The sequence below is a fragment of the Periophthalmus magnuspinnatus genome, chromosome 8 (assembly GCF_009829125.3).
Source record: "Periophthalmus magnuspinnatus isolate fPerMag1 chromosome 8, fPerMag1.2.pri, whole genome shotgun sequence".
NCBI lineage: Eukaryota > Metazoa > Chordata > Actinopteri > Gobiiformes > Gobiidae > Periophthalmus > Periophthalmus magnuspinnatus.
The window spans coordinates 26,730,370-26,748,767 of NC_047133.1; positions in this window are offsets into that span (position 1 = coordinate 26,730,370).

An 18,398-nucleotide genomic window follows, 5' to 3' on the forward strand; every position below is an offset into this window, starting at 1 on the left:
AAAGAAATTGGATACAGCCTTTTAGTTATTTTTGCTTGTGGTAAAATTGAATATTGAAATTATCTTTTGGTAGAACATGTTCCTGGAAGAGGTTTTAGATGTCATCCATGCATGTTTCAATAATTTACTGACATCTCCTGGGCCCTATTTGAACCCTCCGTATGGTTAACTGTAAGATTCTGTCCAATGCTCAGCCCACAAGCCTCCCACATGACAATCTATGTAAATATACAAAAGCATGATATAAAACTCAACACAGCAATTTGATAATCCAGATAAACCTCAACCATTTTTCTAACCTAACTATTACAAACTAATCTTATACTATGTCCTACAAACATGTTTAGGGGTGACTGTCCTTGCCTCAAAAAGGGTACAAAAAGAAATGCAAGACTTAAAATCTTTACTAGGCCAAACTGTATATCATTTTAGGAGAACATCCTCCCTCAGCGTAAATCTACAAATGCATTAAAAAAATGGCCAACAGCTGAACAGAAATTCAACATGCACTTTGCACGCACTGAGGACAATAGCTGGTAACTCAGTTTTTCAATTAAGTTATGAAAAAAATATGAAAAACTTGCATGTTGATGGCCATTTGCAGGTCAAAAGTCGTCACTGACAACTGATGACACGTGTTCTGGGCTCTGTTGTTGCTGTCATGAGTCCTGGAAGAGCAGAGCAAACCTTCTCCTTCTGCAGCATATTTCATATGCTCTGCAGAATATTACATTTGTCCTAACAATTTCAGACAGATTCACACTCTTCTGAGAAAAAAACTCCAAACTTTAAACAAAACTAAACAAAACTTAATCTAGACAAGTCATGATCTAGTGGCATCAAACAATGCCACAACTGAGGGAGTACAAGGTAAGACCAGTCCACACATGCTGTTCGATGCAAATTTACTTCACTGAAAACAAAAAATGTTTATGATCTACTTTGATGTACTGTGTCATTGGGTATATAGTATGTGCATATTTTCTCTCCCTAACATCGACCCTCAAGGGTTGTCTGCAGATAGACATGCATAATTACATTTACTTTAAAGTTCCTTATTCTAAAATGACATGTATTCTCTTCCTACAGCCAGTGTATCTGGTTCGCTCTGGGCCTTTCACTGTGTCCTTCAAGACAACTGTCTCCAACTGTGAGTCTCCATCAACAAAATGGAGCAGGATCTTCAGTCAGAGAAAAGACATGTTGGATGACCCCTGACCCAAACTGTGGCCCTACCCGGGCCAAAGGTCAGCATGTCCAGGTGGAGAGGAGGGGACAGAAGAGACAGCAGCCATGAAGGATGACTCCTGAGCCCGACTGTGGTCCTTCATCAACCAAACACCAGTGTGTTCAGGTGGAGAGGGCCGAAGAGAGAGCGGCCATGGTGGGAGACCCCTAACGCTGACTGTGCCCCTACCCCAACCAAACATTCCAGCATGAGTGAGAAGAGGGATAAGAAGAAGAACAGACCCTCTGCTCTGGACAGTCCTCCCAGAGGCTCAGAGGAGGAGTGCCCTGAGCAGGATAGCGTTTAACATATTTAGTCCAACAGGTTACCTAGCAGCCAGGAGACACTGGACACAGGCACAGCAGCAGCTCAGCCTGAGACTTCAGTCACACCAAGATTCAAAGTCTAGAGTTCGAAAGAGGAATCCTGAAAAGAGTCAAGAGGACAGTCCTGAAGAAAATAATTTAAAACACACAAATAACAACAGGCTATTTGTTTCCATGACAAATTATGCTGCAATATCTTTTACAACAATTTAGTTCATTTTACTGTTTTATTTTGCAGTGAGGATGATGAGTGGGATGAGAATCAGCTCCTCCAAATCCGAGGCCATGGTTCTCGACCGGAAAAAGGTGGTTTGCTCTCTCCGGGTGGGTGGTGAGTCTCTGCTCCAAGTGGAGGAGTTCAAGTATCTCGGGGTCTTGTTCACGAGTGAGGGAAGGATGGAGCGGGAGATTGACAGGCGGATCGGTGCAGCGTCTGCAGTGATGCGGTCGCTGTATCGGTCCGTTGTGGTAAAGAAGGAGCTGAGCTGGAAGGCGAAGCTCTCTATTTACCGGTCAATCTACGTTCCTACCCTCACCTATGGTCATGAGCTCTGGGTAATGACCGAAAGGACATGATCGCGGATACAAGCGGCTGAAATGGGCTTCCTCCGCAGAGTGGCCGGGCGCACCCTTAGGGATAGGGTGAGGAGCTCGGTCACACGGGAGGAGCTCGGAGTAGAGCCGCTGCTCCTACACGTTGAGAGGAACCAGTTGAGGTGGCTCGGGCATCTGCTCAGGATGCCTCCTGGACGCCTCCCTAGGGAGGTGTTCTGGGCATGTCCCACCGGGAGGAGGCCCCGGGGAAGACCCAGGACACGCTGGAGGGACTATGTCTCTCGGCTGGCCTGGGAACGCCTTGGGGTCCCACCGGAGGAGCTGGAGGACGTGTCCGGGGTGAGGGAAGTCTGGGAGTCCCTGCTTAGACTGCTGCCCCCGCGACCCGGCCCCGGATAAGCGGAAGAAAATGGATGGATGGATGGATGGATGGATTTTGCAGTGATCTGAAAAAATGGCTGCCAATCCAAATCCAATCCACCAAACTGATGGAGAATAGTCCAACAGAAAACCAAGAGTCCAGGCACACCAAGATTCAAAGTTGACTGCTGAGAAGAAAAGTCCTGAAAAAGCCAGAAGGAAATTCATGGAGAAAATATACAGAGAAATCAAACAGAAAGTACAGGCCCAGGCCCAGAGCAATGTCCATGAACAGGCCCAGGACAAAAGCCATGAACAGGGCCAGGAGAAAGTCAAGGACAAGGTCCAGAGCCATGCCCATGAACAGACCTGTAAGTCCTGGTGAAGATCCAGACAGACATCCAGATTCTCTTCAGTGGCCAAGTAGTCAAGAGCAAAGTCCAGAGCCATGTCCAACCTTTAAACCAGGACAAGATCCTGAGCAAAGACTTGTCGTCATTCTGTCCACCCCCATATTCTCATACTACTCATGACTAATGCATTATAATCACACTAAACATAATTCACTCCCCCACCACACTCCTCCACACACTCACTCATGTCCTCCAAAATCACAGATATCCACTTACACCTTACTTCATTAGGAGCTGCACTCCTCTCCATCTCAATGGTATCTCAAAAACATTTTCCAGCTTTAGCTGCACATCTGTCTCAGAACTTATTCACACATCATCCCTAATATTATTCACTCTTCTTTAACCTCTCTAACTGTCCCACTCTCCTAAAAACCCTCTCCTGACCCAGGCAATTTCACACCAAACATAGCAAAAGAAAATATCAGTTCTGTCAACTGGACAAAAGTTGTCAAGTGAAGACGTTTCTCCGCTCATCCAAGTGTTTCTTCAGTTCTGGTCAGATTGCTAGTGCAGGGAAGAGCTAATTACACTGAAACTAACACACCTATGTGCATACAGTTTCAGTTTTTTAGTTAGGTCTATTGAACTACACTATGCCTGAGTCATATTTTGCATAATCTTCAAATGGATGCTCTATTAGCATACTGGCTATCACTATTGCTTTCCTGATTTTGATTTAGGTCTGAGGATGGAGTTATAAATAGGAGATAAATGATGTCTAGGGATTGTCTTTCCTAACAAAAATTTCCTCTTTAACTCCCCTCAAACCATTTCTTTTCTTTGGCCTCCCTTCAGATAAATAACGCAGTGTCCACCGGCACCTGACCAGAACAGAAGAAGCCGCTTGGATGAGTGGTGGAGTTGACAGAATTGAACTTTTCTTTTGCTATACATACTTGGATGACTGAGGAATTACACAAACTTCACACCTAACACTTTTCTCCACAGATTAGAATCCAGTGGATTCTCTCACACACTTTCACTTTATCCAACTCAAATCACTCAATCCTCACTCTGTCCTTGTGCTGGTGTGCCCCAGGGTTCTGACCTGGGCCCCTCCTCTTCACATTCACCTACTTCATTTAATCTCCTATGAACTCACTACCCATTTTTACTGCTTCACGGATGACTTTCTTTGTCACTTCCACCATTTACTCAAACCTTTCCCAAGCTGAACAGCTCTAAAACTAAAGTGCTCCTTGTAGAACCTCTTCCACTAGAAACAAATGAACAGTTTCTCCATTTCCATAAACAACTCTACTGTTCTTCCTTTCCTTCAGGTCAAGTCTCTGAGTGTCATCCTCGACAGTATATTTGGCAGCATGGTGGCTAAGTGGCTAGCACTCACGCCTCACAGCAAGAAGGTTCAGGTTTTGATTCTCGGGTCGCCAAAGCCTTTCTGTGTGGAGTTTGCTTGTTTCTCCTTGTGTCTGGATGGGTTTCCTCTAGGTGCTCTGGTTTCTCCCATCACCTCAAAACATGCACAATAGGTAAAGTCCTCCAGCTAAGGAAGTCATGACCAAGAATAGATCAAGATGATGAAGATGGGTCCCCGGGCGTGTCACAGCGCCACCCACTGGTTCTGACAGATTGTCCCAGCAGCGTAGAAAGTTGGGTCAAATACAGAGGACAAGTTTCTCCATGGGGACAGTAAAGTGTAACTTAACCTTAAAACCACATTTTAAATAGAGCTGCCAAACTGGGCAGTAACTGGAGGACTAAAAGAGAGTGAGGAGGGAGGAGAAGAAAACATCCAAAGGCACTTGCAGGTTGCAACAGACGCGCGTCGGACACATCTGCCCTCAAATGCAAAGGCGTCCTACTGGAGGTGTCCAGCGTGATTTTGACACTGCGGTCTGAACGCAGCATAACAAGTGTGCCAGGAAGAAGTAAAAGAGAGACAAGAGGAAACTGAGAGAAAGTGACGTGAAGCTTGTGATAGAAGGAACCACTAACAAGCTAGCCAGTGACGTTAGCATGGAAATGGTTTCGTATTAAAAAAATAACTCTGTGATTTCGGAAGAGAAATGAACTCTCGACTTAAGGAGCATGACATGAGGCTGATGTGTCAACAGATATCTAAAAGACAAAAGATTCAAATGACTGGGTTCTGGGCGGTAATACGCTGTTAAATACAAAATGCCCTCATACCTTTTTCTGCTGAACTTGTGTCTCATCACATCACATTTCTGCTGAACTTGTGTCTCATATGTAAGTATTATAGTTTGTTTTGTTTTTGTATGTTAACCATTTCTGCTAAACCATTCATTGCCACATTAGCGTCTTTGTGAATGCGTTAGGAAAGTGAGAGTGAAGTTTGGATTGCTGCCAACAGTAAAATGAGTTTAAAATGAACAGTAAAAATCAGCCACAACACCTTTAATTTTTTTATTTATCTATAAAAAACATCCAAATAAAACATTAACTGAACATGTGAAGCAAAAGAACAGAGAGTGTCACTGCAAGTTCCTTTCAAGATTTTTGTATTCATCATATCTCAGTCTTAATAAAAATGTATCCAGTCTTCCAGTATACTACATCTGGTTTCAAATGCAAGGGATTAGATAAGCAACAAAAAAGAAATTTGGATTTAATTTGAATCATGATATAGAAACTCATTCATTCAAGTGTGCACCATGGACAGTGTTTGTGCAGTGAGAGGGTGTTCGAGGGAGGGTGTGGGGCAAAGATAGGGGGGGGGGGGGTTGTTTTGAAGTTTGCTTGACATCATGTTAACAAAGCTCGCCTAATCCCCATATGGAGGCCTGGGCCAGAGCTCGTAGGATGGGCTGGGTGCAATCTAAAAACTCCCCCACAAAACCAAATTCCCTCTCATAAGTAACAAGCGTTCTGCCTCTCATTTCTGATTGATGAGACTGATGCAATACAAGTTTAAAAGCGGTGAAATTTACTAAATCTCTCTTTGCAGTTTGTGTGTGGATAATTTACAAGTGTGGTCAAGTGCATGGTTCACATTTATAGTCACAAATAAGCCACAATCAGTGAATAGAAGCAGATGTTGAATTAGATTAATCCAAACAGGTTACAACACCACCATGAGCGGAATACATTTTTACAAAATTGTATCTTTCCTTTTTAATAAAATCAAAAAAATTGAGATACAGCTGGAAATGGACAGTGGGAATGAAGGTAAAGAGTGGGGAGAGACACTCATTCAGTTACTGTCAAATATGGGAAATTATAATCCAGAACCCCTTTCCGACACAACCATAGACGTATGTTGCTTTTGTTATCCACAATAATGTTTTTGGTCTTAGAGTAAAGACTTGTACATTGGGCCCAAGGTTTTGTTTGTACTGATGCAATGTTTTATAGCATTTTTACAGTGACACACTTCACACATTGAGGACCTGATGTATTTACATACTATAAGTGGCTGATTTTGGGATGCTGTGCATGTGTCTCCCTCAGGAGCTACTTTGGAGCAAACTTCTGAATCCATTGCACAAACAGCAGGCTCCACTCTAAACAATACCCATGCCTTATTTTTCCTGCTGTCACACTCTTGCTTTTATTTAGCGTATTCTTGGCTTCCCCAGCCCTGAGCACTTGGCATAAAACGCGTATGTGTGTGTGGCCTCATCATCATCCAGTGTACTTAAAAATAGAGTGGTGCTGCTGTGACAGGGGAGAAGTGGGGTAGAGGTAATATGGACTTGTATTTGGTGAGCTCTGATGATAACTGCCTGGTCCAGTCTCTAGTCAATGTGATTAATTCCACCTTTGGCATAAACCAACAGTTCATAGCAACCTGTTACAAGCATGCTGCCGGTGCCATGCGTCATTGGGAGCAGGAATACAGAGTCCTACCTGGAGCAATATGCCAAATTATAAATTCATAAACCATCACACAGAGACGAACATACTCTGTACAAATAACTCACAAATGCACATACGCAAGTCCACACCAACACACAAAAGATAAACTACATACAAACAATACACACGCATGCACACACACAAAAAACAAACCACACTACATATAAACAACTCTCAAACTCAAATGCCCTGTATATAAACTAGGAGTGTAATCCAATCATAATGAGGTAATGAGGTTCATACAAAAAGTCAATGGCTTTTAAAATAAACCAGAAATATATTTTTTTCCTGCACAAAACAAAGTCATTTAGGTGAATTAGTCAAGTTTATTTTGCAGAATGTACAAAGGACTGAACACTGTGACCCAACCAACCAAATTTACTTCTCCAGAGCTTTCCACCAACACGTAATATAAACATATTAACAAAATACAAACACATCCAAATACACAACTCACAAATATCAGACACTCATGACTCAACAACCACATTTTAACCACACAGATTGCTTTAAGGGAGCAGCTTTGAGTTCACTGGAGCATAACTGAACCATCTGGATCAGAAGGAACACAGTCTATCATAGATATCAGTCAGATTTACAAGTATTAGTATATAATGCAAAGGCGTAACTATTTAAAGTTAATTATAGAGAGAGCTGTACTGGTGCCCCGTTTTCACTGCAGAATTCCAGTATGATCAGACAGTCTATGCTATACTGTTGGATATTGGGGCGAAACACAGTTGTAGCCCTCCAGATGCAGACATAACACACAGTCTCCAGGTCCAGGCTGGCTTCACTGTCTAAATAACACACTTGTTAGGAATCTGCCTTGATGTCTGGATGAAAGTCAATGAATGGGACCAAAATGCAAACACAAGAGAACCCCTTTTGAGGAATAACATGACCTCACATTATAGATTCTGTATTTTGGATAAAAAAGTCCAGGCAAGTAGGAAATGGGATTTAGGAATATTGGGATTCTTGAAGGAAAAAGTGTGCACAGATGGAGATCTGGAGTAAACAGACCCAGGAATAAGCGTGTGTTGTAACCGCGGAGCACAACTTTCAGAAGTTTGTTATGGATTTGTTTTGAAAATGACAGACTTTCACAACAACTGCCTCCACTGCTGCGTGCCAGTAGAGCTTGTGTTTTACATCAGGCTCACAGGCAGCAGAGATGTGCAAACACATTGGACTGTGCTGTATATCATGTACTAATCCATCTTCATCAGCAGCGGTCTTCAAACAGTTTCACTATTTTACCAAAGCTGACTGTTGGTTTGGCTTGTTTTTAGCATGTACTGATTTCCCAGAAATATGAAGCAACTTATCTCACAAACTGTGACAGATTTGTGTTTTGTTGCTTAAAAATTTGAACATTAATGACGAATAAAAGAGTGAATAATTATTGAAGATAATTCTAGCTACACCCATGTAATAACTCAAGGAATGAGCTGTACACATTTGGAGTCTTTATTGTTGATTGAATAAAACACTACCTCACTAAAGTCACATGACCAAAAGTGCAGGAGATTACTCCCCCAATGTAAAATCTCATATTTAAGTGACCAAGTGACCATCCATCCATTTCTTCTGCTTTAACTGGAGGCAGCAGTCTGAGCTGAGAGGCCCAGACTTCCCTTTCCACACACACGTCATCCAGCTCTTCCGGGGGGACATCCCGAGGTGTTCCCAGGCCAGCTGAGAGACAAAGTCCCTCTAGCATGTCCTGGGTTTTCCCCAGGGCCACTTCCCATTGGAACATGCCTGGAACATTCGAAACAGAACATCCAGAACAGATGCCCACTCCACCTCGGCTGGCTCCTCTCAAAGTGGCGGAGTGGTGGCTCTGCTCCGAGCTCCTCCCGTGTGACTGAGCTGATCAACCTGTCACTGAGGGCACGCCCAGTCACTCTGTAGAGGAAGCTTATTTTGACTGCCTGTATCTGTGATTGCTGAACTTGTCCTTTTGGTCATTGCGCAAAGCTCATGACCATAGGTGAGGGTAGGAATGTAGATTGACCGGTATATCGAGAGCTTTGCCTTTCGGCTCAGTTCCTTCTTTACCACGACAGTCCAATACAGCGACTGCATCACTGCAGACGCTGCACCGATCCGCCTGTCAATCTCACGCTCCATCCTTCCCTCACTCGTGAATAAGATCCTGAGATATTTAAACTCCCTCTACCCTTGGCAGGGAGTTTCCACACAGCTGCGGAGGGCAAGTTATCGTTTCCTGGTCGAGAAACAATGATTTGTGTCTTAGTTCAATGAGTTCATTGGGACATCATCTGCATACAGCAGACATGAGATCCTGTGGTCCCAAACCAAACACCCTTCAGCTCCTGGCTGTACCTAGAAATTCTGTCCACAAAAACAATGAACAGAACCAATGACAAAGGGCATGCACTGGGAACAGGCCAAGGGACCAGATTATAGAAAATATTATAAAGAAAAAGTCTTCATTTTAAAAAGTCTGACATTTATAGTGCTTATTTGTCATGATTCCAATAACTGTCTGGCATATGTCACAACACAGTTTTTCACCACATTCATGACACGCAGTTAGTAAGTGCCATGTGTATAATTAGTGCATGTATTGCACTGCTCAATATCACATTCTGCTAATAAAATGTAGTGTGACATAAGATTATTCTATTTCTCTCCAGTCTTTGAAAAGTGTGTCATTGCAACCAAAAAATTATAGGATAAGCTTGAGGAAAATTTTATTCTCTGCATTTGACCAGCGAGCCTGTACAACTTTGGATCAGTAAGTGCGTCTACAATTCAGTAAGGATCTCAGTCTTCCTAAGACATATGTCACCGGCATATTGTAAATGTTTTTAGTTTGCAATAGTACAGCCTAATCATGGTGGATCAAAAATACTACTCAGAATTAGGATACACAGTAATTGTCCTCACACTTTACTAACATATTCTGTTTCATTATTCTTGTTGAAACCCTTTTCTTTCTGTCACTTTCACTATAGTCCATGTTCCCTCCTTCCATCTCTAAGCAATATGAGCTGTTGTAGGTTTGAGTGGCAGCTGAGGAGATAGCATGCTGTTCTTGAAACTAGGGAGACAGCTATGCGAGGAATGCAGGTGCCCGCTGTGAGGACAACAAAGTGAGCAGGACCTGGGCGGCGCGTCTGTGTGGTACATCCAAGTCGCAGAAAAGCTGCTCCACTCCTCCATGTAAAACTCGGCTTCAAAGCTCAGTTTGTGAAAGGACTCTACTGGTGTAGAATGGTTCTAGTAACCCACAAATCTCACCGAAAAGCTGTCAGAACTGAAGAAGTTAGTAGAGTTACTGGAGTCAGAAAGTAAAACACCAAGTTACCTATGAAGGCTGGGAATCACATGCACCTTGCACTCAATATGATAAATAATACAGAGCACACACTGCCAATAATATCAAAGCATGGCTCACTTATCATTGTATTGCACACAATAGCCTAGGCATTATCGTATTTTTCTTCATTAACAAAAATAAAAGGTACAAATGAAATAAAATAAACTTTTATGAGCTTTAAACAATCTCATTTTTCAAAGTCTAAATGACGCATGCATGTTTGAGTAATCGTGTACTGTTCTGGAGTTGAGGTTAGGGTGCTTAGAAAATGATTGTTCTTTCACCTACCCACCTATCTCCACCCACTGCTCTGTACTAATTTAAGATTTTTCTAAATAGTCAGCGGAAGCATCTAGAAGCAGCTTATAGAAATAAAACATGTTTTGTGTTGCAGACTGCATTTGACTTCTTCTTTCTTTCTGGTCTGTGTTTTATTTAGCTGAAAGAGCAAAGAGGCCACATCACAGGATGCAGTGGAAAGCAAAACTGGAGGAGAGCAGCAGACACTTTGTGATGTGGCTGGTAAAGGCACAGATGACAGAGAACACTTCACAATGTTTTAAGAATGGACTGGTATTTATCACATAGTGGGAACTTAAATCTGTGCACACTCAATTCATGTGGATCTGCTTCCTTTAAGTGGACAATAATCTGGTCTCCATAAAGTAATTCCATTATTAAAGATCAATACATGGTTTAAAGTTCAGATATGGGTTCAAATAGGTCAAATGTAAGTGGGTGCATGTATACGTGTGTGTGTGTGTAAGTGTGTGGGGGTGTGCGCGCGTGTGTGCATATATGTGTGTGTTTTTGTTTGTGTGTGTATAAGTGTGTGTGTGCGCGTGTGTGCATATATGTGTGTGTTTTTGTGTGTGTAGGGGTGTGTGTGCCTGTGTATACGTGTGTGTGCCGGGGTGTGTAGGGGTGTGTTTGTGTGTGTGTGTGTGCCAGTGTGTTTGTGTGTGCGCCTGTGTGTATATGTGTGTGTTTGTGTATACGTGTGTGTATGTGTGTATATATGTATGTGTATATGTGTGCGTGATGGTAGACTATAGTTGTAAGTGAGAGCAGATCAATGACATCCATGATAACACCAGCAGCACACACATCCTTCAGGGTGGCCTATGTAAAACAAGAGATTATTTACTTGTATTGTGTAGTTGTGGAGAGGGCCCCATCTGCGTTAAGGACAATGACTTTGATTTAGTAGCAGAAGTCAAAGGTCAAGAGTCTCCAGTCTCCATCTGTGTGTGAGAAAAGGCCATAGAGAGACATAGATCTGGCAACAATCCTCAAACTCTTCACACGCTTAGTTATTAATATTTGTTCATATAAAAAGTAGACAACATTGCACAGCTATAGGAGAATGACAATATATTTAGCTGAAATCTGTATTCACCATAGTAAATGCAATCTCTACAATCTCGTCTACTGTAGTGAAATTCCCACAAATTAAAATAGTTAGCCTGTGTATCAACTAATGGCCAAATTTGCATCGTGGTATAACCAACTGAGATCTTATAGGCCTGTATATGTTTATGTCACAGCAGGTGAGGTTTACTATAAACACTGAATGAAAATACTGTGTAAAACTATAGAAGCTAAATCAGGACTAAAATAAGCTAAAACTAAATCATGTTTATGCTAATGTGACTATTTCTTGTTTGTTGTTTATGAACCATTTATTTGAAAAAATGCCATAGTAAAACACTAAGTGAGCGGGCATGGAGTTTTGTGAGCCACGCTCAGGGAGAAACTAACAACTCCATGGGTATGACACCCAAAAACTACAGATGATATTGAATTAAATACAATTATTTATTTTGTGTAGCTGCAGCTTGGTTAAAATAAAAGAAAGATTTGTTGGCACTTTGTATCCTTATTCACATACACTGGCCTCCAGTCATGAGCACTTACAGATGTCCACAGAGTGTAAAAATACATTCAGGAGCATAGGTAAAGGTGGGCACGCCATCAGGACCAATAGTTACATGAATAAAGTTACATAGCCTAAAAAGTGTGTTACATTGACCACAGCTGTACACCTACCAGAAAGCAACGCATAGCACTCAGCGCACCATATCGAGACACTGAGCCTTTGACCGTGGTCAGCTATGCAGCAACTGGATCAACGCTTGCAGAGCTAAAATGGCAGTGACGACATTAACAGTGCAGCCCAACACTGGTGCACAAACACAGCGTATCAGGCTGACCAGCAATGCATGAACGTGCCCAACCCAGTTGCAAAGTGCTTTAGACCAGCCCTCTATGTAAGATATACTGATTGGATAAAACTTTATAGACAAAATATGTAAAATCCTACACCTAAGGTAGTCCTGACCAAGAACTAGCTCAAGATCTAGAGATGGGTCCCTGAGCATGGTACTGCAGCGCTCTCTGCTCCTGAGAAGATGCCCCATTGAAGGATGGGTCAAATGCAGAGGACAAATTTCCCTTTGGGTACAATAAAGTGTATTTTAGACATAGTCTGTCTAATACCATGGGGTAAACCTACAGCGAAGAAAATTTATAGATTCAATTTCAGACTTTAGGAGGAAAAAGTACAAATAACGTTAGGATAGGATACTTTCTCTTTTTCTTGCTCTTGAAGTGATAGTATTTTTACAACAGAAAGCACAAAGTTTGAGGAAAGCATTAATTCAGGTCATTCCCAAGTACAACATTTGGTTTTCTTTTTAACATGTGGGAGAAGTATGTCTTTGGGAAAGTGGAATATTAAAAACCCTATAAAGTCTATATCAGTAAAAGGTCCTCCTCCTTATAGACAACCCAATTTCAAGTCCACTGCAGTGCCTTTCATGAAAATAGCCTGTCCTATGGTGACGACGAAACTTTTAATCTTCAAACAAGCCTTATCCCGCTCTAGTGGCTTTCTCACCGCGCTTATCATCTGCACCGTGTATTGTCGGCAGTCTTCCATAGCTAGCATATATATTCTTACTTTCTTTGTCAGCATATATAAACAAACCCGAGGGCTTCACAAATACGCACCTCCCAGCTTCTAAAAGTTTTCGATAAAGTCTTTTACTTTATCCGACTTCATAGCGGGAGGAAAAAACGGGTTGTTAGCTCTTTGAGGCGGCTATCAGAAAATCCAGGAGAAATTACGCTGAGCACAGCAGCCGGCGCGGCACAGTAAAGGGTGATTACAAATTCAAATGGATGCTTTTACATCAATGGAATCCTTTGAAGACCTCTTAATGAGAAGATAGCTGGAGTTAAACATTTGTGGAAGTGCCATCTTTGAAAGAGAAAAGGAAGAGACTAGAACAAGCGGAGAAGGAGTTTTGATCCGGGCCGATTTCTGCAGGGCAATACTATAGAGCTGAACTGTCTGCGTATAGGACCAGTGGTTGTCTTTGGAGGGCTCAGCGCTCAAGGCTCTCCTTTGGATCCAGGGTTGGATATGGCTTTGTGAACAGACTTGCAGCAGGAGAGCAACCCCACTGCTGCCCGCTGATCAATGTCCATCAGATTTGAAAGATGGTCAGAGATAGAAGGAAGACAGAACAAGCAAAACTCAAGGAGCGGAGGAGCAGAAATCGCAAAATCAGAATCAAAAACCAAACGCTGCTAAATAAAGTAAAGGCTTCTCTCAAAGAAAAGATGAGAAATAAAAGAGGGGAGATGGATTGAAACAGGGAAAGAGAGCAAAGCGCTGGATAAACAAACAGGAAGGCTAGAGAGGGAGAGAGAGACCAAAGTGTTGTTCCTCCATCTCAGCAGAGCAGCGGGAGTGTAGTGCAGCTTTGAACTTGCCCCCCATTAGAGGCCTGATGATGGTTTTGAAGTGAACGGTTAAAAAGAGGCAAAGTATTTTAGAGGTTAATTTGTTTTTGTTGTGTGTGCTTGCGCATATGCACATTTGGCGAGTTTATTTTCTTATGCTTTTTCAGGGCCTCAGAATCATCCAAACTATTCACTCCCAATTTAACACGGCAAGATAAAACACTTTCCCTACAGGCTTTGTTGTGTTCGTCTTTCTGTTCTTTCCTATCTTTTTACAAATTTAGAGGTGAGAAACTTCAACAGATTGGTACTGAAAGATTTAAAATGCTGGAAGAACACAAGCATAAAAAAACATGGCAGATTTAACAACTTTTTAAAATGTCTGTGCTAAATAAGGTGTTGGAAGATGAAAAGTTCTTAGCCTCCCCTGAGTATCAACAAAAATAAGAGCAAGAGTCCCAGAGGTCTTGGATCTTGGGAGAAACTGGCTGTGTGGTTAACCAAAACAGATGCAATGATATATGGCATATTTAGGAATTTTCGTCATAAGAAAGAAATGGAAACACAAATGACAAATTACAGTTAGGTCTGCACTCAAGCCTGGTATTATAAGTTCAAGCTTAGAGGAAACTATTCTATACGATGTTATCATTTAGCCTGGTTGTACCGCAGACATTAAACTTAATTCTCCTTGGAGCTAAGCAGACAGTCAGACTTACCAGAAAAAGTTACATAGTGCACCTTTAACAGTCGTGGATTAGACCACCATCAAAAAGAACCAAAATTGTTTTCCTTGGCCCACTGCAATGTCAACTCCTACAAGAATCAAAACCCAACCATTCTTTTTTTTTTTTGTCAGAACAACAAACCAACCATTTCTATTGACAAAACAAGAGATGACACTGACACCATATATTATTAAATCAGACCCTTGTTAAAATGGAACCACATTACCCAAGGTCAGCTGACATGTTTATAGCCACTTTGACCTTTGAACACTCGCCGTCGTCCCAGGCAAATCACAGACCAGCACTGGCACCATCCAACCTTTGTCTCCTACTGCTTTATCCCAGTGAGGGGTGACAGGTTGGGGGGCCAGAGTATAGGGCAGGGCAGGGGTCCGAGAAGAGTCTGTCTGGACGCTCTGTAAACATAGAGCTCCTGTGATCCTGTGACACATGAAAGGGGATTGGGGTTGCCGGCCCATTGCCTATAGCCGCCACACACACATGTACACTGACAGCAGATTTATGTATTTATGCATCGCGGCGGCATGGCTCAAAGGGGTATGGCTGGAGACGTCTGGGGATGGGGAGGGGGCAGAGGGACACAAAGACAGATAGGGTGCTGAGGGGTGAGGGCGGCCTATAGGTGACACGAGATTCTGAAGGGCAAGCGGGGCCAAGCGACATCTGGAAAGCAATGATGATGCATAATGAGGGATGGTTTTATACTTCTAAAACTGTGATTAGTCAGTTGATGTTTTATGAAAAGAAGCAACAGTGGAGGTATTTTTGCACCTAAAAGTGCTTCTACTCATTGGTTTGCTTTAAACCAAAACTAAATGTGCAGTCACATCTGTAGAATTTAGTTTTGCAAAGTTTTCTTTTTTTTTTTTCCTTTCTTTTTTTTTCAGTGCAGGTTTATGTTGCTGGTAATTCATATTGTCTGTTCACTTGAAATCAAAGTATGAGTGAGTATTTCCACCATACCATAGCTTTACATAATTGTGTTAGTGATATTGGCCCTCAGAACTTCCTTATACTCTTTTTATGAGCGGCGAACAGTTAAGCCTTCAAGAGCCTGGACTGAGTGAGAGAAAGGAGCAGAAATAAAGGGGGATGTCTGGGGAACTTCAATGGCCTCTCTGTGTCCATCTAATATGGAGAGCTAGCATGCTGGGAGTTGGCCCTTTCCATTCAGCCAGACCCCAAACTCATAAAGACCTCTTCTATGGCCCCCAACCTGAAACCCACCCACTGCAGCCCTCGCTGGTATAGGCCTCTTCCATGGGAACTCACAATCTGCAACGTAATCCTACTTTGGCCCCTGGAGAAGTCTTTCCAAACAAACCATGTGAGTCCTAATACCCAGAGCTTCACAAGTGGCTCCTGGCTATGCCTGAGTTCCACACCAACAACAACAACGTGGCCCTCCTTCTTCTGTTCTCATCCTGCGGCTTTTCTACCGCTGCGGACAGCCCACAAAAGGAAGGATCTCTGTCTAATTGCGCTGGAGATTGAAAAGCTGAGAAGAGCAGTGGGCGGCTGCAGTGGGAAATGAGACCCAGGCTCTGGAGGCAACGGGGGACTGTCAGTCTGGCTTTGGCCAGGCCTCGATGTGTGCTCATTGGAATAAAAGAGCTGGCAGGACAGCCTCCTCTGTGGAGCTGGACCTGAGTGGATCAGAGCGGAGGTGGGAGCCTCCCAGTGCCTGGCTTTACAAGTGAGTCCAAAGCCTAGACCTGAATACCCAGTGCTGAAGGCGCTCTGCTGGGTGTCCTCTGTACACATGGGAAAAAGCATCTACAGCTCTCAAACTGTATGAACTGCAGCGACCAGCTCAGAGCTGTGAGCCAACAAGAGCACACACTGTTGGGAGACATCCAACACTTCTGTGCAGCCACAACAGTCCACCACTGTTAATGGGAGCTGCAGGAAGACAGAGTGTGTGAACAAGCAGTTGTGGGGTCAGGGACCTTTGGATCTGTGCTTGTGATGAGCTGAATAACTCATAATACTCAAGTTCACAGACACATCTGCTTTTATGGCCCATACACAACAATGAGGATTTGTTTTCTGTCTCAAACATAAAGACTAAATGACATATTAACTATAACTGACACCAATATCAAATTATTAAATCTAGAGGCAATATAAAGACTGAAAGGCTGATAAAACTCACTTTGTCTGTTTTGAACTCCCGGTCTCAGACATTGACCTATAGTGAGTGGTGCAGCTACACTTCAGTCCAGGACCAAAAAACGCAAAGTTATTATGATTTGAATTCACAGTATGAGCCTAAAGAAGCCATGTCTTCTTTATGTAGTGCCACAGGGCCTGGGTGATTTGGGCCTTAGCCCCTCCAGAACTTCTCCCCTGGCTGACCTCTTTCATCCCTTTGTCCGTCCGCTTTTCCTCTGTTTAATACAAATCAGCCACTTAATGCCATGCACATGTTTTAGTGTTATTTGAACTCTGACTGGAGGAGAACTTCAGACAGCTTTTTAAAGTGAACAAACTTTATTTTTCTCCTTTTTAAGAACAGAGGCACATCAGAGGAGACCTAATCAGGAGGAGGAGAGATGTTTTTTGTGATGTTTTGTTTTAGTGCTGAATTTATTCTAAAGCATGAGTTAACATGAAAAGATGCTACCCTGTTTGGCCTGAACCTCCATCAGCATCACCTTTCCTCACAGCTGGGCCTATCTAAAGTGTGCTGTTTTTTATTTAATCAAAAACAACATCACAAACATCACTGCAACATCCTAACTCTAAAATGTTTAAACTGCATTTATTCAACAGAAGATACAAAATGTCTTGATGTGGAAAGGCAGACTGACTGAACGCAGTATGTATTTATATTATGCAGGCTAAATACGTACAATCCAGACATGGCAAATGGTCACATTTTTCTATAGCGCTTTTTCCACCTTCAAGGCACTCAAAGCGCTTTACAACAAGGCACCACTCACCCATTCACACACACATTCATACACTGTATGCAGACACTGAGGGTGAGGTGGGTTAAGTGTCTTGCCCAAGGACACAACAACAGCATTCATCTGTGTGAGCTAGAATCACACCGCCAACCTACAGATCAGTGGACAAACACTCTACCAACTGAGCTACTGTCGACATATCCAACATTTAAAGGTTGTGTGCTTAACAAGTGTCAATGAAATTATTTGTATTTGTATTTATTCAGTGTGTTTATGTTGCACTTTTTCACCGTATCAAGTTCCTAGTTTGTGAACTGTGTTCACAGACTATGGCAATAAAAGTCTTCTGATTCTGATTCTGATTCTGAAACAAACACAACTCCAGGTATGTTTTTGGTGAAGAAACAACATTATAACACAGATCAGAAAATAATAGAATATGGGCACTTTAATTCAAAAGGGACAAAGGTAAAATAGAACAGTGATGCAAGATTTAATACTTTAAACAATAACAACTGACTTGGCCCATAAAAAAGCCTTAGTGTCCATATATGAATTGTTTTAACATCTTTGCATGTCTGAGTCTGCTGACATGCAGACCCAGCCACACAGAACACCTGTCTGAGAAAGTGCCAGCTATGGCCTGACAGAAGAAGACCAGACCACATGGCCATTTCTCAATCCACGTAATTGTATGCTTGTGTGCGTGTATGCTCGTGGACATAAGTTAAACTATATGTGCTTTATTTCCTGTGATGTCATCAAGTCCACCTGTCCCAAAAGCTGTGAGAGCGGAGTACGTGCTCATAAACTACTCAAGTCCATGCTCCGAATCTACAGCAACAAGTCTGTACCCAGGAGTACACGAGTATGAAGTCTGCATATGGGAATTGAGAAACGGCCCAGA